Source organism: Cupressus sempervirens, chromosome 6 (genome assembly GCF_028749045.1).
Source record: "Cupressus sempervirens isolate cs-2001-9-10 chromosome 6, ASM2874904v1, whole genome shotgun sequence".
In the NCBI taxonomy this organism is placed as follows: Eukaryota; Viridiplantae; Streptophyta; class Pinopsida; order Cupressales; family Cupressaceae; genus Cupressus; species Cupressus sempervirens.
This window is the reverse complement of record NC_143123.1, coordinates 705,447,389-705,472,802: the sequence shown is the minus strand read 5'-3', so window position 1 is coordinate 705,472,802 and position 25,414 is coordinate 705,447,389.

Below are 25,414 nucleotides of genomic sequence, written 5' to 3'. Positions count from 1 at the left end.
TGAGACAAAGTGTAGCCAGATTAGATGTTGTGAAGATAGCCCAAAGGAGAGGGGCACATCTTGATGATGTAAGTGATCATGAAGTAGTAGCACCAAACCATAATCTAGAACCTGAAGAAGATCAAGATGAGGAGAGATTTTTGCAAGTGTTGTCTAGGGAAAATTCAAAGCCTACTGTAGAAGTTGTTCCTTATGATGGAAAATTTGATACCAATGCTATGTTAGATTGGATATTAGATATGGAGTTCTTTGAGTATGAAAACACTCCTGATAATAGAAAGGTGAAGATTGTAGTCACTAGGTTGAAAGGTCATGCAACACTATGGTGGGAGCATTTGTAAACCGATAGATGAAGGAGAGGAAAGGAGAAGATCAAAACTTGGCCAAAGATGGTGAACAAGGTAAAGAGCAAATTCCTTCCTGCTGATTACCAAGTTAGTTTTTTGAGAAAGATGCAAAATTTGAAACAAAAGGACATGACTATGAAAGAGTATGGCAAGGAATTATATAGATTGGACATCAAATCTAGACATATGGATGATGATATTGAGAAAATTGAAATGTACATAAATGGATTGAGATCTAGAATTTAAGATGAAATAAGTTTCGTTAAGTTGGAAAGTGTTGAAGAAGCATATCAATATCCCTTGAAGGCTAAGGAGATGTTAACAAAGAAGCATGACCAAAGACAACGAGGTAGAGGTGGTAGATTCTAGAGAGGTAGAGGTAGATCTTCTGGAAAAGGTGGCAGATCTAAAATTTTTGTGCAAAATAAAGAAAAATCTAAATGAAAGAATGATGAAAAAGACAAGACCAAGTGGAAACATGTTAGCTCAAACCCAAGAGGTGTTGAATCTTATTGAGGAAGAGGTAATTCTTATCCTAGAGGTGGTTTTTGGGGTAATTGTTTTAGATGTGGTAAAGAAGGGCATATATCTTTTGAATGTAGATCTTTTTAAAGTCGGCAGAATAATAGAAATATTGTGATTCAAGAAGACATTAAGAGTTCACCAAGTGGATCTAAGGCTGGAGAAAATCTAATGGTGAGAAGGACCTTATGTAATAAGGGAAGTGATAAGGAACCTATCCTTAGAAGGAGTCTTTTCAAGACAAGATGCAAGATGGCTGGAAAATTTTGAAAGGTAATCATTGATAGTGGAAGTTCAACAAATTTGACATCAGAAGAACTTGTTACACTAGTTGTAGAGGCTGGAACATCCCAAACCTTATCATGTTTCATAGATCAAAGATGAGCATAAGATATTGGTAAGTGAGCAATGCCTTGTGAAGTTCAAAATTGGACATTACTTTGATGAAATTTTGTGTGATATTATGCCTATGGATTGTTGTCATATTCTTTTGGGTAGACCTTGCCAATATGATAGATATGATATGCATGATGGAAGATTGAATCAATACACTCTTTAGGTAAATGGGAAGAAACAAGCATTGTTTCCTTTGATTAAAAGTCCAAATTAGGTTAGTTGTACTGCAATAAAATTTTGCATGGTTAATGGAAAGTAGTTTGAAAAGGAAGTAAAGAAGAATCAAGTTTGTTTTGCTATACTTCCTAGATGACCAAGTGTTGGTAGCAATGACCAGGCACCAAAAGTTGGTATGACATCAAAAATTATAGAATTGTTGAATGAATATAAAGATATTATTGCTGATGATATTCTTGATGGTTTACCTCTAGTAAGAGGCATAAGTTATTATATGGATTTGATTCTTAGAGCTAGTTTGCCAAACAAAGCACCATATAGGTTGACACCTATAGAGAATGAAAAACTTAACAGACAAGTGCATGAGTTGTTGTAGAAAGGTTTGATTAGAGAAAGTTTGAGTCCATGTGCTGTACCTGCTATATTAGCACCTAAAAAGAATGCATAATGTAGAATGTGTAATGATTCTAGAGCTATTAACAAGATCACAGTGAAATATAGGTTTTCCATGTTGAGGATGGATGACATAATGGATTGTTTGCATGGAGAAAATTATTTTACTAAGATTGATTTGAAGATTGGCTTTCATTAGATCAGAATTAGAGAAGGTGATGAATGGAAGATTGCTTTCAAGAAAAAAAGATAGTTTGTATGAATGGTTGGTTATGCCTTTTGGTTTGACTAATGTGCACCTTGTAATTTCATGAGGTTGATGAATGATATTCTAAAAAGATTTTTGGGTAAATTTGTGATTGTTTATTTTGATGGCATTCTGATATTCAGTAAGACTAAGGAAGAACATCTTGAGCATATTAGACAAGTATTGTAGAGGTTAAAAGAGGAAAAGTTTTTGATTAATTTGAAAAAGTGTTCTTTTATGCAAGAGGAGATTATGTATTTGGGATTTGTGATTTCAGCTATTGGGTTGAATATGGATCTAGAGAAAGTTAAAGCAATTTTGAAGTGGCCTACACCTGAGAATGTGGGTGAGGTAAGATCATTTCATGGTTTGGCTAGTTTTTACAGAAAGTTTATAAAGAATTTTAGTGGTATTTGTAATGTTATGACTGAGACAATGAGAGGAGATAAAAAGGAATTCAAGTGGACACATGGAGCTGATAAGAGTTTTGAGACTTTGAAATAAAATCTTGTTGAATTACCTGTATTGGCTTTGCTTGATTTCAACAAAGTATTTCACGTTGAATGCGATGGAAGTGGTAATGCAATTGGAGCTTTATCAAGTCAACAAGGTAAACTTATTGCTTTCTTTAGTGAGAAGTTGAATGATGCTAAAAGGAAGTATTCTGTGTATGATCAAGAATTTTATGCTATTGTTTAAGCTTTGAAGAAGTGGAGACATTATTGAATTAGAGACATATGAAGTGGGTTGAGTATTTGCAGAATTTTACATTTGTCATTAAGCACAAGAGTGGAGTTACTAATAGAGTTGCTGGTGCATTGAGTAGAAAACATTCTTTGTTGACTAAAATGAAGGTTGAAGTTCTTGGTTTTGATGAAATGAAAAAGTTACAAGTATGCTATTGATCCTGATTTTTTTGAGGCATGAAGAGAGAGCAGAGCACCAAATTTGGCCAATCATATAAGCAAGTATGATGAGTATTTCATTCAATAAGGTATGTAGTTCAAAGGTATTTAGTTGAGTATTCCTAGGAGTTCTATGAGGTTGAATCTGATTAAGGAAAAGCATAGTGGTGGATTAGCTGGACATTTTTGAATTGATAAGACATTGAGTTTGCTAAAAGAGAAGTATTATTGGCTACAAAGGTATAAGGATGTTTAGAAATTTGTAAAGAGTTGTGGAGTTTGTCAAGTTGCAAAAAGAGCACAAGTGAAAATACTGGTTTGTATACACCTATTACTATTCCTGAGAAACCTTGGAGTGACATCAATATGGATTTTGTTCTTGGATTTCCTAAGATAGTGAAGGGGTGTGATTCCATATTTGTTGTTGTGGATGGATTTTCTAAGATGGCTCATTTCATACCATGTAAGAAGACATCATATGTTGAGCATGTTGTTGAACTTTTCTTTAAAGAGATTGTAACATTGCATGGATTATGAAGAGTTTGTGGAAGAAGATGGGTACTAAGTTGAATTTTATTTCTACATTTCATCTACAAATAGATGGACAAACAAAGGTTGTGGATAGAAGCTTGGGTAATTTACGGAGATGTTTAGTTGGGAATAAGCCAAGTAATTTGGAAATGGTATTGTGACAAGTTGAATTTGCATATAATAATTCTATGAATAGGAGTATAGGGAAGACACCTTTTGAGATTATTACTAGAATAAAGCCTAGAGGAGTATTAGAGTTGAGAGATATTGCTAGTGAAGAAAAGAGAAGTAATACAAGAGAAGAATTTTTTGATTATATGGAGTCTTTGTATAAGAAAGTGAACTTGAGGTTTGAACAAAGTAATCAGAAGTATAAGGAGAATGTTGATCAGACTAAGAGACATCATGATTTTCAAGTTGGTGATGAGGTGATGGTTGATCTGAAAAAGGGAAGATTTTTAGTTGGAACATACAGTATGTTGAAGATGAAGAAGGACCTTGTAAGATCCTTAAAAAATTTGATAGTGGAAATGCTTATGAACTTGAGTTACCTGATGACATGGATATATCTCCTATATTCAATGTTGTTGATTTATACAAGTATCATGAATTAGATGATGAAGTTACTATATCAAAGGACTATCCTAATAAGTAGATTGATGAAGTTGAATAGGTATTGGATCAGATAATTGGTAAGAGAACAAGAGGAAAAAATTATTATGAATATCTGGTGAAGTGGAAGAATAGACCTATGAAAGATGCTTCATGGATTTCTCAATCTGAGTTGGATTCAGCTTAGGTTGTGACATCTCAATGATTTAGGAGAATCATTTCTTCCAACCCTAGTTGTCTGATGTAGGAGCATCTTAGGTTGCACTGCTATCCTACATGTTTTTAGTATTTATCTGTCTACTAAAATTGGGTTCTATTGAAGTTGTATATTTTGGTTTCTGGGTGTGTGTTGTAGATCGTGTAACTAATTTTCCAAAATGAATGAAAGGCTCCATGCTTCAAGGATTGAAGAGGTCCTAGAGTACTATCTATGTTCTAGAGCGTAAGTCCTAACTCCTTATATTTTGGGAGATATGACAATTCTCTTGGAACATCAATTTCTAGTAGTTCTATGTGATAGTTTTTTGTGCTCAAATTTTGGAATGGATGCACACATTTCATTAATGAATTAGACCTTGTGCACTTAAGGGGTTGTAGAGGACCTAGATATCTACCCATAGTTTGAAGTGCGAGTTCTAACTCAATCAGAGTGAGGAGATATTGATATTTTTCTTGGACATTGATTTCAGGATAGTTAATTGCTGATGCAGGCTGACTTGTGTATTTAATTTTAGTTTAATTTCATTTAATATTTGCTCAGAGCTAACTTATGGCTTCTCCATGTTATAGAATAATATATAAGCTATTTTGGCTAGTATAAATAGAGTGTTTAGGCTAGAAGCTAGGCAAAGTTAGTGAATTGGAGAGGGGATGGTAGAGCAAAACTGGAAGTGTGAATTTTCTACTAATCTATGTGTATTAATGTATTTTGTAGCTACCCGTAGTTTAGAAGGCCTTATAGTTGGGCATGTATGTTGAATATTTGAAGAATCAATAAAATTATTTTGCTCTTCTTTCTCCTTTGGTTGTTGTTCTGTGTGTTTGCTTCCATTGTGTTAACTCTTGCAGGGTGGTTTGGAGAGTTGAGTGTGCCATTGGCCCTAGTTTTCCCCATCCTTCCTTGCATCAACATGTATAAATCCTTGTTGAAAAAGAATAAAGGTATAACAAAATATGTCATTATGACATATGACAAGGTGACATTCAAAATGTATATATCCTTCAACATTAATTCTCAATATTATAGATTATAATTCTCAATTCCTACTTCATGTACTTTATTAAGCTTTAGTACATAAAGAAACCATTGAAACATGCTATATAATATAAAATAAAATAGAAACTCTAACTATGCATGCTAATGTACATTATAGTAATTTATACTTTTACTTCTAAATTAGAAATAAATATTTTGAACTTTCAACTTCCACCATAAACAACACAAGAAAAATGTTATAGCATTGGAAGTACACTAAGAAAAAGAAAGATTGATAACGGGAGAGAGAAACATTTGAAAGGGACAGGATAATTTGAGAAAGAGGACAAGACAAAGAGATATAAGAAGAAAAGGGAGGAGAGTAAAGAATTAAAAATAGACAACTAAAAAGGATAATAAGAAAGACAAGAATTTTAAATAAAAATAAAAAGTAAGAAAATATGTAGAGATAAAGAAAGATATAAGAAAAGAGGGGAGGAGAGAGTTAAAGAGAGACCAGAGTAGAGAAGTAAAAAGAAACAATTGAAAAATGATAATGAGAAAGATAAACATCTTAAATAAAATTTAAAAGTAAGAAAAAATAAAGAACAAAAGAATAAAATAGAATAATTAAAAAGAATAAGAAAAAGATAGATGAATATACATAGAAGGGAGAAAAGCTTAAAAAGAGAAGAGGAGATATTAAAGAGATATTCTCTACTTACAAGGAACAAATATACGACAATAATATATTACAAAGATAGTCCATATTTATTGAAAACAATATACAACAAAAACAAATATTTTGATATTGAAAATACAATGCAAATATATTTGAATGAGAAATATACTAAAATGGCATCTTTATTCATTGAAAACAATATACAACAAATTTGATTCCATGGAATACTAAAGAGGTATTTCTTATTCCTTGAAATCAATCCTTACAAGCCAAATGTTAGGGAAACAATAAAAAATAAAACAATAATTTCTCTAGCACCTATGATCACATCCATTCATCCAGGGAATGGAAACAACAATACAAATGATCTTGAAAAGCCAATCAAACAAGGATCAAATGACACTATCCCTTCCTCCATGATAGATCACGGCCTCAATTTATGATAAAATTGCACCTGATCAGTTTCAAGCCTTTCTTTCAAATCGGTTTTGATAAAATTCTTAATCTTGCATCACAAGCATGCAAGATTCATTCGTTCCTCGATCTTATGGGAGAAAAAGACCACGTTCTAGGAGATGGGCAATTGAATTGTTCATATGCCATGGAAGGAATTGATAGTAATCTTGACAGAGTAGGCCTCAGTTTTCCATTACCACTGCTATTCCCTGATCGCATCATTTTGGAGGACTGCTTGAAGATGAAATACACCAACACCTGAACCAAAATAAACACAAAAAGATATTGCCACCATGTCAAATACTGAGATCTCTCCAGTACTGCCTCAATTTCACCTGCCTTCATCATGCCTATTTAACCCTAATTAAAAGAGAATCAATGCAAATATAGATTCTTGGTATAGTTATAAGTGCCTCCGATTTGAAGCAAAACCTGAATCAATGCAAATACATGAGGAAGCCCTTAGATTCTTGCTATATTTATAAGGGCCTGTGATAATGATAATCTCAATGACAATGGATGAGAATGAGTCAATCTTCTACAGAGCGTCAAGGAAACGTAGAGGAAGGAATGGGGAACCTGAGGAGAAACGTGTTAAAATGTATAAAGAATTATGAACTAAACTATATAATAGTTATCATTATTTGACCAAACAACACAAAATATCTCTACCCACCGCCTCTTTTGTGTGGTGGACAACCTTAATGAACATGCCTAAGATTAATCTTGAATTTTTTTGACGATGTATTTGGGCCCTTGATCATCTGGCAACGTGGACAATGTACATCTATTACGATAAGGTATTGAAGAGGTTTGCCTCGTCTAGAACTTGTGAAATTTATGAACTCTTCCAGACCTTTGTGCTTACGTGGAAATGGCGGCCATGATAAAGAATCAAATCGTTGAAAACGTATGCGTTTATGCCGACTTTGAATGACTGCTGAAGAAAAAGACATGGCGAAGGTGGATGGAGCAGGTAGTGGAAGGTGCAGTGGGTGCTTACAATAATGCATCCTAAAAGCATGTTAAAAGGTTCTATATTAATAAATAAACATGTAGGTCTTATAAAGTCTTACAAAAATAGTCATGGCATACGTTAATAAATTTGTAAGACCTACAAAGTCTCGCAATAATAGTCATACATTTGTCATGTTCATCTGTTGGCTGTCATACATATCTGTCATGTTCATTTGTTGGCTGTCATACATATCTGTCATGTTCTTGGACATTATGACTAGCACTTGCATCAAAAGATGGTGTAAGGGATACATGGATAGATTTTAACAAAATAAATAAATTTGAAGAGATGTATAATTGAAATATGAATTTCAAATTTGATAGTATAAAATTAAATATTTACATAGAGTTGATGCATATATCCATAAATACCTTGTTTCGAGGTTTAGAAATTGTACAACTTTAATATATTATTTAATGTCTAACATCTCAATTCAAGAGTTCATTTAACTGTACAATATTTGAAACAATTGGTTTACTGCAAATACACTAGTAAATGGAGTCCTCTTCCTAGCAAGGTAGCAAAAACCCATAGGTTAATGGAAAATGAGATTAACTTATAAGAGGAAGTACATGTGTGTCATTATTATAAAAGAAAGAATTAGCAGAATTTGAAAAGCATTGAAAAAATTAACTTGACATACTTGAAATTGTTGAGCATTTCTTGTGTCTAAACACCTTCTTTGAATTCAACAAATGACAACCTATAGAAAAGAGTAATGAATTGCTTTGGAAACCATAAAAAGAAACCAATAAAGGAAAAAATGAATAGTTTTAGAATGTCAAAGGTTGTCATTTTCTATAGTAGTTTCATAGATATGGTTTGCATGCAAGAGTGAGTGAAAATGTGCCTCTTCTTTCTTTCTAATAATATTGTACATGTTATTTTTCATCTTACAGAACTGGCCAAATGAGAAAGAAGGCTCTATACAAAGACCTTGGATGGATCTGACTCTTGAGATTGTTGTGAAGTTGAGGCCGTGTCTCTTAGTTCAGCCTATACCAACTATTTCCCTACCTAGGGTAAAACCTTGTGATTTATGTATAGTGAGAGCCCATGCTATGGCGAGGGGTATTTGTGTACAATTGCCTTGAGATATGAGTTGTAGTGGAATGGTTTTTGGGTTTCTAGGATACCAAGGTGGTCCTGTATAGCTGTTGAACTCCACAGTAACATGTGAAGGCAACAAAGGAGTTTTAGATCCTACTAGATACATTATATCTTTACCTCTCCATGAGATCCATTTAAAGACTAGTAGCAATCCAAAGGTTTGTTGTGAGCATAACTCATTAACATTTACATAATAAAAATTATTTGGATAGTTGGTCATCATCAACATATTCCTTAAGTCTACAATGTGCATTTATCATGGTGCAAAGTGCAAAAGGGACATTTAGTTCTTTTAACATTTTTTCTGTTGTAGAATGAAACTTGTTCATTAGTAGCAAACAAATGTGTTATGTAGTCAAACACAAGTTGTTCATGTTTGGAGTGAGATTCTTGTTTGTGTGAGCCATTAAAAATTCCCAATCATGTAGTAGAGGTTCTATGTTGTGCATATTTTGTAGTCCTTGGCAAAATTGTATTTGAAGTGGATCATCACTTTCCTGCTTGAATATTGTTTCCAATGTTACAGCTATATTAAAATTGTTGCATAGTTTTTTTGCATTAGAGTGAAATGCATAGATCAGTTTATCCATTACAGGAGGAAGTTGAGCTAGGTCTCCAATGAAAATCATCAGCATGCCACCGAAGACAAGGTGTTGTTTTTTAGGTATAGCTTCACGTAGTAGTTTGGCACCTATGAAGCTCATCTCATCTATTAAAATGTATTGAATACTTTTCAAGTCTTTTTGGTATTTTGTTTATGCTTGTCCCTATAGTGATTTCATTTCTTGAATCATAATTGTGAAGGTTGCATGTATGGTTGATACATGGATATTGAAAGTTGCAGTGTTTGTTGGTGCAAGAACAAGGAGTGGTTTTATAGTGGTGAGAATTGAATTGTGCAGTGCATTTCCTATGTAGCCAGTAAGGTACGAAGTTTCTAGTTATTGTAATTCCTTGTATGACCATGCATGAAGGTTGAATGGAGAAATTAGATGGGAAGTGTTTTGTAATAATAGAAAGTGCAATTTTCTAATGATGTGATAAATTTTAGTTGTTTTTGGAGTGACAGGTAGAAGATTCAAGAACTGATTGAACCATATTGTTTCTATGTATAAATCAAATGGCATGGCCGTGCAAATTTAGAGGAACACTGTGGTCTTCCAATGGATTTTTTTTATCAAAGTCACATTTTCCCAACATGTTAGAATCATTTAAGGTAGAACTATTAGTAAGGCTCAATTGGGATAAAACTCCCACCCATTCATTTTCAGTGAATCATGTATATCAATGTCACCACCTAATTCACTATTCTCTTCTTGGACATCTTGATCATGATCATTGTAGTTCACATACCAAATATTATATGTTCCTACATTTAATTGATTCCAATGTCTAATAATGTCATCTTTGTCCAAACCAATATCTATCTGGATCTTGCGAAAGTGTTTGTAAAAAAGCAATTCACTCCAACAAAATGTTTCAAAATGTGTAGGGTTTTCTTTTGGAACAACATTTTTTTTGGAAATACTTTCACTATTGTTGTTTCCTTTCTTATTTTCCATATATTTTTTTTGCAAGATGTAACATATGTGTATGATCTTGTGGATTCAATTAGTTTAAGTAGTTCAAGGTCAAGTGGACATTCCATGTAGGCTTGCATGTAGGTAGATTCTATTTTTCTACCATCAATTGTTTGTTTAAGGTGGTGCAACACTTGTCTCCCCATATTCAAAGACATAAACTAACAATTTTAGTTCACAAGAAGCAATTTTTCAAGCATGTGACATGTTTCTTATGCACTAATGTCTCTTTCAAAAATAGTTTTTTGCCATAAACTTTTGGTATTGTTTGATGATGTTGTCATCTAGATTTGAATTTAAATAATTTCTAGCCAACATTTGAACATAGTTTTCAGATTTTAGTTTAGTTTTGGGCACATAATTAGCAATGTATTTGAGAAGTAATGCATGAGATTTAATAGGTTGACAATCTATATTTTCTCTCCATATTGATATCATATATGAATTATGAATGTTCAACTTCTCATCATTTCTAGCTGGTTCAAAGCATGGGTGTCTTGATTCATTAAAGTGCAATGATTATTATTCACCTTCTCTCCAAGGAGTTTTATATCCACATTACATTTATTTACCTTTCTTATGTAAGAAAGTCCTCACAGTACAATGAGTGTGCCTTTGAACATGATTCACCAAATCTTCATAATCAACAAAAGGATCAACATAAGTTATTTCAGTTGTATTTAGAAAGAATGTATCTTTTGTTTGAGATCCTTGTTGCATGTTCTCTATTTCATATTTTGAGCTAGGGTTCATAGTAGTGACATATTTTTTGAAGAATTTTTTGGCTTGTTCTATTGCGTTAGTGTCATCCCAATCAAGTGTATCCATATTTGGAGCATTTTTAATCCAAATGACACCATGTGCATGTGCGAACCCTCTTGCCTACCATTCAGAGCATACCAATAATTAGTTTCCTTCATGAGATTCTCAAGTATCTCTTTACAAAAAAAATGTGAAGTGTTGGTGTAGATGTAGTGATGTTGCATGAGGGATATTAATCACATTATCAATGCATTGTTTGTTGGTAAGCAACGCATATGTGATATTATGGAAAATAACACTATGAAAATTAGGCCATTTAGTGTCTGTCACACTCAATGTAAAGAAAAATGTTAGGGAACCTATTTGTGTAATAAAACTTGTCAACTCCATGTGATGCCTATTCTAGAATGTTCTTGTCCATTTTAAGGTAGACCCAAAGTGCATTAGTTATTCAACAAGTTTATTGTTAGGTAGGTTAGTTAAGTGGGAGCGAAGGTCTTTAATAGTGGATGATGTATTATCTTAAACTTTTCTTTTAACAAAAATAGATGTAGTAGACTGGCTATGATGGCGCATCATAAGATTCAAAAGGAAGTATCTAAAGTGTGGATGTTGGCCAAATGTATTATCATGGTAATGAATAAGATGCACTGCATATTCATACATTTTCACTTCTCTATCTTGAGGTTGCATGAGTACTATAGCACCATTTGGAAAAAGTGTTGGAAAGGCCATGTCAAACAAACCCTGAATACTATACTCATTAATGGGGGATGAACTTATGGGTAGCCAAACAACCATTTCATTAATGTCTTGTTCTATTTTTAAAGAATTTTTAATGATCTATAGGTGATGACATTTTTTGGTATGCTCATTATAAATGATGTTGAATATTGGGAGAAAGCTTCTATATCATAGTGTATGTTTTTAGCTGCAACATTTGTTGAAGCTAGAGTTTCACTCTAGTCATCAATTGTACATAGCATTGGTAAAATATCTATAATGCAAGTAGGGAACATTGATAATGCCAAATTGTAAATTTCTACATCTTTGTAGTAAGGGTCAAATTTGATCTTGTATGACAGTGCATTGTGAGCAAGACTTCTACTAACATAGCAATCATAATGCTTCCCACTTGTATTTAGTATTTGTATAATTAAGACATCTAGTTGGTTAATTGTATGTTGTAAAAAATTTGTAATTGTCTATGTATCTTGGGGGAAGCTTATTGTGTGGCCACTATATTTGTATTTCCCACCATGAGCATGGGTTACTTGCAAGATGAGAGTGACATGTGTAATAAGCATCTCTTCTACTTGGGTGAGAACACTCAACATGGTTGTCCATGTTAGAAGTATGAATGCTGATGATATTCCTATGGGGGAGTAACGTAGAAACATGATTAGATCATTATCATAATGATATGTTAAAATCATGATTTTTGTTTGTCATTGATGTCAATATAGGAGTTTTTCAAGGTTAAAGAGATATTATACTATGTTTCTAGTATATGTAGCTAACCTCAGAAGCATAGGATATTAAGTCTGGAAGAAGTTATGCAATTGGTGAAGACTATTCTTAGATAGATTTTAGAGAGGCATGTTCTAGTAAACTTGTTATATCTCTTAGTAGAGTTGTTATTTTGAGAAACTAAAGTTAAATATGTGAAGAAGACATGTTGGTAATGACATGGCCAAGCTTGCTCATCATAATGTTACGTATACAGAAAGTAATTTAAGTTGCAAGGCAATGGATTAATGTTATCACTAAGTGTAATGTGTTCATAATGTGGTCCTATAATAATTAATTAAGAAGGTGTGACAACCAACTCAGAGAATTATTTTATGGATTTGGTATAAAGGAAGAAAATTTTCCTTTATGATGTATGATGGATGTATGGAGTAATGAAAATGATTGTAAGCAACACAAAGAGCAGAATGCAAAGATAAGAAGAGTAGAGTGAAGGTGAAGGAAACTTCATTGTTGGGGCTTTATGGTGTAATTTTAAGTTGGATACTTGGATCTGAGGTTTGTGACCTGGTCTACAAGGTCTAACAGTGATTGGTTTGGTTGACAAGACAGAGGAAATAAATTAAAGTATAGTACATACAATTATTCTATAAGGAATAGTTGAGAGATTAGGAGGATAGTGATTTTAGTGGTCCTTCCCCAAAAGATGTTTGGATGGTGGATCCTTCTATCTTCCATAACTCCTAATAGGGTTGGAATCTTCTAATAAGGAGTCAAATTCTCCTAATAGGGACTCATATGTACTAAATATTGTAATAGACTCCTAATAGGGTCCATCCTCTAATAAGGAATATTTATATTACTACATCATCTTGTTGGCATCATTTCCATTAGGGTTTTCCCTCTAATCAAGGGTTTCCCTAGTTAACATATATCGTGTAATTGTCTATGTGCATCTTGTTACAGTTGTTGTTTACTTCGGTTGAATGGATAAGATTGTTTAATGTTGATAAATTTTTTAATTATTGGCTAGCTAATTCAAACGCCCCCCCCCCCCCCCCGCCCCCCCCAGTTATCTTGGTGGACTATTGTTTCTAACAATTGGTATTAGAGCATCAAGTCCTTAAAGATAAAGTTTAACAAATTTGGGAGATCCATGGGAAACATGTTCACAAAAGATAGTTTGAAGTTCAGTGGAACAAATTATGATAGTTGGAAGGAAAATATGAAGACACATCTACTGTGTATGGGTCTAGGATATTGGATTTTGGTGAAATTAGGAAAGACAATCATTGCTAAAAGTGATTTGGAAACTTGTACCAAGAAGAGAGAGATATTTTTTTATGTGTGACATGAGAGAAAGAGAAGAATTATTGTCTACACTTCCTAAAATTGAATACAACCAGGTAAAGTCACTTGTTACTTGGGTGACTGCAAGAAGTTGGGTCGTAATTCCACGGAAGTCAGATTCGCAGAATTGCACTTCTTAGAAACGGGTACCCGATTTTTTAAAAATTGGGTACCCATTTCTAAAATTAGGCTTCAGGAACCTGACCCAAATTTTAAAAATTGGGTACCCGATATTTAAAAAGGATTGGGTACCCAAGCTGCTTAACTATCAGGCACCCACCTTTTAAGAATCGGGTACTCGATTTTTTTTAAAAATTGAGTACCCGATTGCTTAAAAATCGGGTACCCGATTTGTAAAACTTTTATAAACTGCTTTTTTGGAATTTTAGAGGTCATTTTCATGACCTCAAAAATGGGAGCCCGCTTAGAGACACATACGGGAGCCCATTTCTCAGCCCTACCGACTACCCCCTTCCTGCTAGTTTTTGATACACAGGTATTTTAATATGTTTTATACTATTTGACTTTATTTCTTTCAATTTTCAATTTAATATGTATGTTAATTTATTGTTTTTTCACTTTTCATATGTACATAAAATTGTAAATTTACATTGTTAATGAACTTAAATGTTTAAATTTTTGTATTTGTTAATTAAAATATAGTTTCGTAAATGTTTATTTAAAACATTATTATTTTAGATGTTTTGAAATGTATTTAATTTATGTATTTATTACAATGTTGAATGATTAGATTAGATGTAAATTTATTGTTTAAACATGTAATTTTACAAATAAATATAACCTCAACCTAAAACCATATAACGTCAACCTAAATTTAATGTTTAAACTATAATCTTGACCTAACCATATAAATAAAACCCTAAACATATTATAAAATACTTAATCACATAACAGCCGGCCAAGGGATCCAAACAAAAAACTTATAGTATTTAAAATGATTTTACTTAAACTGTATTGTACTTTGTTTCATGGATCGAAAATGGATGATGTAAACTATTTTATAAATGTATATTCTTTCAGCCTTTCATACCCTGTGACATGTACAGTGAATGATTGTGCATTATGAATTAATTTTCCAAGTGGCATTCAGAACAAATGTATATAAATTATTTAAATGGATTGAACAGAAGTAGTTAATATGAACTTTCATGTGGACACGTTATTTATTTTACTTTTAGTAGTTTATAATTATTTAAAAATGAAATGTAAATGTGCTCATTAAGGAATGCAATCTCTTATGTTTTTTATAAATGTAAATTATTGTGTGTATGTTATTGCTTGCTTGGTAAAACTTTTGATTAGTTCTTTGGATCCCTTGGCTGGGCGTCATTTAGGATTAGTTCTATAATGTCAATTTGTATTGAATTTAACTCTAATCATAACCCTTACTATCATCTTAACCTAAGTAATCTTAATTTGTTAAAACCTACACCAGGTAATATATAAATAATTAAATAACTTTTCTATCTTACATTGAGTACTAATTTTATAAATGTCAAACCCTAAGATTGAAAGGTAACCCTGGCCCTTAACTAATTAATATTATACTTATAAACCAAATTGAATTAAACCATGATCATAAACCTAATTATATATCCCAACTTAAGAGTAGAAACCTTGAATTTAACCTTAAAAATCCTTTCCCCAACCATTAACCAAATTGAACCATTACCCTAGAAGATTGAACCAAGTTAAACGTTGACCTTAAGACTAAATCAAATCACCCTAAACTAGAACTCAATAATATATTGAACACTTTAAAACAAAATTCAGACCTAACTTTTTTGAATTAATGTTGGTTTTTAATCTAAAAGCTCTAACTATAATTCTATATCTAAAAGCAAATTTAGCAGTTTAAAACTTAATTCAATTTATTAACTCTTGTCCTAATTGAAACCTAAGCATGTAAACCTAATCAAACAGTACAAACCAAATTGAACCCTAATCCTAAAACTAATTAAACATTGATATCAAGGTCTCAAAATGATACATCATAAAAAAATTAGAAGAGACTTGAATGAATCAGGCATGTAATTAAGTAACCCTCCCTGACCATCAAGAGGTGGAGGTGTCCACATTAGTGCGAGTACGAGCTCGGACTAGACCCTTAGATGGGTAGCCTAAATGTTTATTACCTTTGCAGAATGGAAGGCCACATAACAAAATATTTCCTTATTCTATTAAAAGAAATACCCACCCCCTAGTGATATATATAGTAAGATCTTTTTCCTAATTTTACTATCAATCTTTTTGGTTAGAAGACGATGATAGTTCAAAATGATTTAGAAGATAGGGATAAAATGAGAACCATCATTCCTAGAATGAAGATGTATTATTCCAAGTGACAAACCCATTTTTATCATAAATCAACTCCTCCATCCAAAAAATTAGTAATGAGAAATCCCTACATCAAGTAATTAATGGAGGGCTCATAAAATTGATCAAGTGATCAATAGAGGGCTCATAAAATCCCCAGGTCAAGTAATCAATTGATCCCCAAGGGGAGATAAGAATCTCATTAAAAATTAGAGATAGGACACTCCTAAATGCGTATCATACAAAATAATTATTGCCAAGGTCTTAGCCTCTAGACTAGAAGATATCCTACCCAAGATCATTAATCCTACACAAAAGTGTTTTGTTAAGGATATTTATGCATATTGGAGAACTTGATAACCTATTGGAAGACTTTGGATTGAGAAAAATTTCTAGGATAAAGTGTAGGCATGCTCAAGTAATTGATTATGAAAATGTCTACAAAAAGGTGGAATGGAGTTTCACTATGATGATGTTGCAAGCCCTCCATCCAATATTAAATTTCAAATGGTGTCCTCTCTTATGATTGGTGTCAAGGTTTTTGTAAAGAAATTAATGGGGTTAGATCATAATTTTTAGGACTCTCTAGAGATCAATTATGAAAGGGTGTCCTCTTGCATCCTCTTTATTTTTTATTGTTGAACATTGACTCATTACATTATCTCCTTAGAGATAACTAGTTGTCTCTAAAAGTTAGAGGATCTACTCTCCAAATAATTAATAAGTATCTAATGTACATAGTTTGTTGATAATATATTTTTATTCTTTTTAAGCTAGAAGAGTGCAACACGAGTCATTTAATGATCAAATTGGACCTCTTTTCTTTGTATCTGGTAGTAAGATTTATGTCTCTACATCTATCTTATTGGGGCTAAATATTGAGTCCTGTAACTTGTGTAGTAAATATGGTATTGGATGGAGATTTCATAATTAAGTGGTTAGGTACCTAGGGATTCCATTTATAGTAAACCCTAACATATAAATGAAATGTGTCTTTATATCAACAAGAAAATCTTTGGAAAACTCAACAACTAAAACTCTAATTATCTCACTTTGGTTGGTAGAATTCAAGTATGTTAAAAGATTCTCTCCTTGAATATTGGGTGTAAGTTTTTCTTCTTCCTGCTCATTTTATTTAAATCAATTTGGTCTTCCATATAAATCTATTAGGACCATTTCGTGGATAGCCAAGGGATTACTTTGGCAATAAAATGAATAGCCAAAGCTTCATAAGGTAATGAATTATGGATTATGATTAGAATTATGATTATTATACATGGTTAGGGATAGGGTTCACATGTAAATTAGTTCATTACCTAACATGATCTACACTTATAGTTTGCAAGAAGGGTTTCAACTTGGTGCCATACTCTATTTTTGAGATCTTCTGAAATTGCTTTTGTAAGAGATGTTTATCTCAATACTTGTATATGTACATAATATGATGGTGCTTCCCCATACATATATACTCAATATACTTTACACATTATATGCAACTTCTTATATTTTCACCTTTACATCTTTTCCCCCTTTCTAATGTAAATGCCAAAGGAGATTTTTACATGGTTATTCCAAAATGTGACAAGAAGTCAGAACATGCCTTTAGAATTAGTGCCATTGTCTTGTCCCAGTTTTCTTGTAACATCTTGTTTGTGTGCAATGTAATCTAAACTTCTGCTGATAATTCTATCATCTGATCAACAATGGAGAAATGGTTAGCATGTTCTCTATGACACGAGTGTTTTCGACACCTTTCTAGAGAATACTTTTTATTAGCGAACTACTTTTTGTAGAACTAAGCGGATAATAGTTAGGATTCAAACTACAATCATAAATATTTTTTAATCAATTCATAATTCTATCTCTAAGATTTCATTAGATAACTCTCGTCTTAGGACCATAATAAATATCCGATATAGATAAATATAATTGTAACTAAAACCATAATCCTAGGTAAGTTCCCTAACATTAAAGGATCACAATCATTATAATAATCTTAAGCTTAGCCATCATGAAAACTATTAACATAACAAAATTGTAAACCATAACTTTGTCATAATCTTAACTTTGTTTCATCCTGAGACATGAACATGTATAATCCATAATGAGTTCATACTTAAAAATTTAGTATTTAATGTTTAATTTGACTTAAGTGTTTAACTTTATTTATAATTTAATTGATATAATATTAATAAAGATATGCGCATTTATATAGATCTAGTTGATAAATTTTAGATTTAAATTTTATTAAATAGTAATTTTGTCATACATGTATTATGTTGTGATGTATTTTTGATGTGTTTTATGTTTTATGTTGTTTAAATATATATGCAGATTATATTTGATGGACCCACCACCACCCCCTTGCCCTCCCATACCCCCACCTCCGCCACCTCCATCTCCACCTCCACCTCCACCTCCACCTCCACCCCCACCCACACCTCCACAACCCACCACGGATGAGCTCTGCGAGACCATGAGGCATAACCTCAATGACCTCATGAGTGATATAGAGGCTATCCGACGTGAGAGGCACCCCCCCCCGCCTACTACATCTTGCAGATAGCATGCAAGGTGTGGTTGACTCCATTCATCATTTTGATGTAGACATCAATTCATTTAGATCATGGAGGGAAAGCATGCATGCCTTCTACTCTAATGGCTTATCATATAGAGAGTTTTATAACCTACATATAGGTAAAGGAAATTTTCAACATTATTTTGTAAACCCTAAGACGGGTGAACCAATTAGTGAGAAGAAGCCTCACATTTCCATTAGGTGGTGTACACATCCACGCATAGTAGCACATTTTTTGGAGCGGTGGTGGATGGTATTTGACCATACACCACACCCTAATCATGAGGTGCCCATGTACTTCCTTAGGAATTTATGGGTTCAGTTTGAGTTGGGTTTGAAACCCAACTATTTTGATATGAAAGCATTTTAGGGGGTTGGTAGAGGGATGCCTCAGGATAGGCCTAGGGCAAAGCTGAGTGACAGAACGAGAAACTGCAAGTGAGCTGAGCCCCTTGTACCTCTTTGTGCGCCTGTTGTGTCTGCTCCTCACCATCATCATGTGATTTCATCTGCTTTTACCCATTTGAGTGCCCTTTCGGGCAATTTAGTATAGTAGTGGACACACGTGGTACATGCTCCTCCACTTGGACATGTTTGTACTAGCTGTGGAGGCATATGCACAGGCCCCTAGAGTGATCCTAGTGCAGCACACAATGGCCATTATGCTGAGGGTGCAGATTTTGATGATGATGTATACGTTTCCCGTGGTGATGGTAGTGACGAGATAGATGTGTCATCATTTGTTGACCTCATGCAGTAGGGAGAGCCTGGAGAGAGTCAAGAGCAGCAGGTAAAATTTTAATTTCAATATAAATATAAAGTGCACATAATTATTTACTTTCTACATATATGTGTAATTGTATTAACTATATTAATTTGTACTTTTCAAATAACAAAGGATGGATGACACTGTTCCTCCTAGGAGGTAGTATAGTCTTTTTCTGAGACCTACAGATGTTGGCGTCCCTTATACGGTATGCACTTTGAATTACACTGTAAAAATGTACATTCAAATTTGAATTTAATAACATGTGCTCATATGTTCTTTTTATTTGATTTTGTAGGGATTGTCTGCATCTACACATACTAATGTTAGTACAAGTCCTACTCCAGTTACCACTGAGGCACAGCCTCAAATACATGCGGTATGAACTTTTGACTAAAGACAAATAATTTGTATTATTTTTATGTATGTACATTATTATTAACTTATAATCTGAACAATTTTGACTCACATGTATATATATTTTATGTGTTTTGATTTTACAAACATGAGCATGGATATCATACTCATCCATACAGGCCTCGGTATAGTCTATTTTTAACTCCATCTTATGATTATCGTGCTAGCATACTTGTAGACACATCTGTGACATTGGCTACCACTCGAGTATGATATATACATTATATATACATGTTTAATTTATAGTGTATAAAAAATGTAGTGTACAAATTATATACTTTTTAATTATATTCATGTATATTTAATTTTGACTAAACGTTTATGTATCCATAATTTTAGGAGTACGTCACCACGAGTGTTGTTGAGAGCACAGGACTTAGCTAGATGGAGGTACCTACATCGTCATTTAAGGTCAGTATTGTGATTTATGTACATAATTTATAGTTCATTATGCTCTAAAATCAAATTAAAAAAATGTATGTATTGTAAATTACAGGACCTCACCACTGCTGCATTTGGTAGTTTTGACAGTGCACCTCCTCTCGTTACTGAGGGACACCCATCTCATGTGGTATAATTTATTTTATTATGTAGTGAATATTTAATTTATTTGCAAGCTAGATTTTGAGACCCATTTCAATTAAGCAAGTACATGATGAGACGTGCCTCCTGTTACATAGGGTGATACATCTACCTCATAGTGTGTCCGACATGATGAGACGACTCATATTACACATGATGATCCATCTGAGTCCTCTTCACGTGGAGCAAAGAGGACATTTTATCAAATAGATTAGGTCTTGTTGGCACCTATAGATTGTGTTTTTATGATGTATATATATATATATATATATATATATATATATATATATATATATATATATATATATATATATATATATATATATATATATATATATATATATATATATATATATATATATATATATATATATATATATAATTTATGATGTATGTACACTTTGTGTTAGGATAGTTAAAACTGTATGTTAGACCATGTACTATTTTTTTACGATTTCTTATCATGCTTGTGTATGTAGTACATATATTACTATGTTTCACCATGTTTTAAGTATATTCAAACCATTTTCTTTATTCTAACATATTTTATTCATGAACATATGACACATTTTGTAAGTATATATGCAAGATGAACAATAATTTTAACTATCTATAGAGCATTATTGGATAAATATCACATCAAATTTATGCATTGAGATAATTAATACAAATAAAATTGACCTGCTCGATTAAAAAATGTATTGATAACATACCTAACAATGTATCATAAGTGATCTTAATGTGTTGTTTGGTAATGTAAGACTCATTATCACCTAATAAGACCTATTATGTGGTAGTAAACATATAAATACCTATCATAACGTATAACAAACATAATGACTTATTAGGACTCCCATGTCCCCTTAAGACACACATGTATGGATAACGTACCTAACAATGTACATCATGTAAGTGATCTTAATGTGTTGTTTGGTAATAAAAGATATAATCAATACAATGAATACAATGAGTAATGATCTTTAAATTATCATGTGCAAGTCACTTGCTTTTAATATTACAACCAATAGTAATTTGAAACTTCAAACAAACATTAATTTAAACATGCTTGAATGTAAATGTAATAGAACAAAATAGGAGGTCATTACTTAAATTGACAATTAATTTATAATAATTTATCAAGTGCACATACCTTTAACTTTCAAATAGAAGTAAACTCTCATTTTTGAATTAGTTTGTACAACATATTTCACAATATATGTAAGACAATGTCAATGATATATTTATAGTTCACTGAACTCATTTGAAACATAAAATTGGTTGAACGCATCTCTTCAAATGAGGTCCGGTAAAATAAAAATGTAAAACAAAAACACACATGTTAATAAACACATAAATTAATATTCAAGGTACTTGAACTATGTAAATATATATGTGTAATTTGTATGTACTTACTATGTGAAATTGCACAAGATGTTGATGTTCAATCCACTTTAACACTTAAATTTGCATAATTGTAATTGAGACCTGAATAAGACGTATATAAGTTCTCTAAATTGGTATTGACAACACAAACATACATGTAATTAAATTATATAAGTACATATATATAAAAATAATACAATAATGAAAAAACTTACATGTGTTTGATTTAAATGTAGTCATCCCACTGTACCATTTGCATCCTCTCTCTTTTGCAATGCATCTATGATTGTCTCGTGCTCGTCCATTGAAATTGTCCATAATATCTTATTGGCAGGTCTCCCTTTGTACCTTTCTAATTTGATATTTTTTGCCACAACCAAATGAGAATAGTGTAAAATCTTCTTTTCGGTTTGGTAGTCTTCAAATGCTAGAAAACCATTTCTTCTTGTTAGGTATCTACGTAGCCAGGTGCCAGCTACAACAACAGAGCCAATTGGATACTCAAAACCATCATCGTCCACTTGATGACATGTCATTTTTTTCTTAGGTTCCACACATCTAGCTAGCCAATACTCAGTCTGTTCATCATTATCACTAGATGCAATAACAACATAAACATGTTCTACAAGATAAGATAAAGTATAGAAACACTTTAATCACTCGTGTACATATGTAAATTATATAAATTGAAGCATGAGATCACAAAAAAATCCAATTAAATTGTGCATACCAGATTCTATGAGGTCTGAAATACAATCATAGTCTTTTGATGCAAAAGTAACATTCTGGCCTTCATTTACTATATCATCTTCAAAATGCATGTCAGTAGGTGCTAATGATCTTTGTTGCCAATCTTCAACCCATTCTGTATTCTCACATTCTTCCCATTCACCTGCAAGACAAAATTGACAAAAACAAGCAAGCTCCCTAATCCATATAGTCCAAGTGTTAGAATCTGAACTCCTAAATGAATGCCATTTAGTTGAACCACTAATTGTATCACAATCATATCTTGAAGGGATATTATTTTCTTCAACTAGGTAGAAGAAACATTTTATTGTAGAGTTTTGACTTGATCCCGTGTGTAAATATTTGTTACACCATTCAAAAATCTCATGTGCATTTTTGAATTTAGCTCTTTCCTCAAATTTTAATTTCACTTTACTAAGGGCTCTCTTCACACATGCACCAGCACCATCATGTTCTCCTTTACCATGTCCAACCTCAGAAAAACTCCACACATGTTGGATGCTAGTTTTCTTATGTGTCCTACTCAACCAAAAGAACATTCTAGCATTCTTGAATTGTCCTGTACAATTATCGAACCATATCCAATGTTGTGTCATTTGAATTTGTCTCTCTTTTAAATTATCATAAAAGACCTTGAAACAATATTGGACAAACTCAGATGAATGGAGTTTATTATCACTTAAATAAAAATGGTACTCTCTCAATATTTTTTGATCCTCCTCTGTACTATTAGGTGCATGCCTATACACTATATGAACATAAATTGTTACTTGCACTAAATTGTAATATTATAGTTGTACCTCTTCTTGCGGTGCAAGCGTGTAGTTCTCTGCAAAGTGAACAACTGAAAGTATAGTACCAATTGGGAAATGAATTCTTACATATGCGAAATTGTCCATCAAGCCATCTAGAATATTGAGAGTGTTTAACATATTTTGGTATGATCACACTCTTAAACTCATCCATAAATGCATGACAACTAACTTTATCTATAACTAGATCACACGTTCTTCCAAACTTCCCATCCTTCAATGGATATTCAATAGTTTTGAATCTTTTTACCTCAACTAATTTTTGTCCAAAAGTAGTCAAAGCATTTTCATGCAAACATTCATCTAATAAAGAAAGATTGCCGCACATATCACATGTACTAGAAAGACATGCATTGAAAAGAAAGTATTGATCATTAGGTGGCTTACAAAACAAACCTAATATGAAATCTTTTATAGTTTGAGGTGGTATTTTTATACCACATTCTTGCAACATTTCTTTACTATGCATGGTACCATGTATAAATTGAAATACATCATAATGGTAACGAAGTTGGATATGAGTTTTACAACAACATGTGATTCTTTCCTTGTTAATCCTTACATACCATGGTTTACACTTTTCAAAAGATCTTTGACTAATGGTAATATTTAATACCTTACCATTTACAAATTTTTTAAACAATTCAGTTTGAGTCATATCCAAAAGGTGTTTAGGATGTGGATCACATATTTTTGACCCAATTCTCAATTTAAGAACATCTCTTGAACTAGGTGATACTCTTGTATTATAATGCCAAAAATTTTCAATCAAACTTTTGATTTCACTAGTAAGTTTCATATCACATCTCGGGAGTCTACCACTAGAAGTCCATAAAATATTTGCTGGATCACATTCAAAGTTAACCCTTCTCTTTACAGCTCTTTCTAAAGTCTTACGATTCACATTAAGATATCCACTTATGTTGGTAATCAATCTTTTTTTAGATGTTGATTTGTTAACTAAAGCTGTTTTTATTGCTCGTCGTGCTGCATTCTTATCTTTAGACCAACTTCTCTTTCCGATAACATCAAAGGCACTAGCAATAGTGGATACAACTTGTTTTAAAGACTCATTTTTATTCTTGGGTTTTGCATACATTCCCAACCTTCTCATTACTTTTCACATTTTAGACATTTTAATTAGTTGCAACATTAGCTGACATTGAAGCCCAAATTTCTTATTATAAAAAAAATGCCTATACAATCTATTAGCATGTGTCCTAATTTGTCTCCATGAAACCAATCCCTCAAGATTATCTAACACATCATTATGAATATGAAAATTATGTTCAGACACTTTACTATCATCCTGACATGTTTGTTTAGTAGTTGGTGTTTCTATGTCTACATTCATGCAAATTTTATTTTCAGACACTTTACTATTTTCACTGTTATTTGGGATTTGAATATCATTTTTAAATTTTCTTGGCATTTCTTTTGGGGCAGACATTTCAATTGGAGTGTTTTATGCATGATTGTTTGACAATTGCTTCTCATGAAGAAAATCTAAATCGTTTAAATCGTAACCTGCTTCTAAAAAATCACCAGTTTCATCACGAGAGAAAATTTGAGGGTTTGGAGACACACCTGTATTGAACGCATAATTAGAATGTGCACCTAAATTTTCTTGTATTGGGTTCTCTTCTTTGACTTTTTCATCCATCATGGTATCTTCAATGTCTTTCTCCTTTGAAACATTGTTCAAGTCTCTAATTCTCTGTCTTCTCTCTCGTAGACATTGTGCTTCATTCTCTTTATTTGCTGCAATCTCCTCATCTGTCAAAACTCTTTCTTTCTTCTTTCTTCGTTATTTTGATCCCATGTTTGCACCAGTTTTGAATTTGAATCAGCAGCTTGCAAATTGTATAAGAGGACAAGAAAATAGAATAAGCGTGACGAAATTTGGTATTTCAGGTCAAAACTATTTTTCAATCATTTGAATCATTGAAATTGGGTTAGTGGGGCAGCTTTTGGGACCCAACAGGTACATCAGAAATGGGTACCCGATTTCTTAAAAAATGGGCACCTGATTTTTT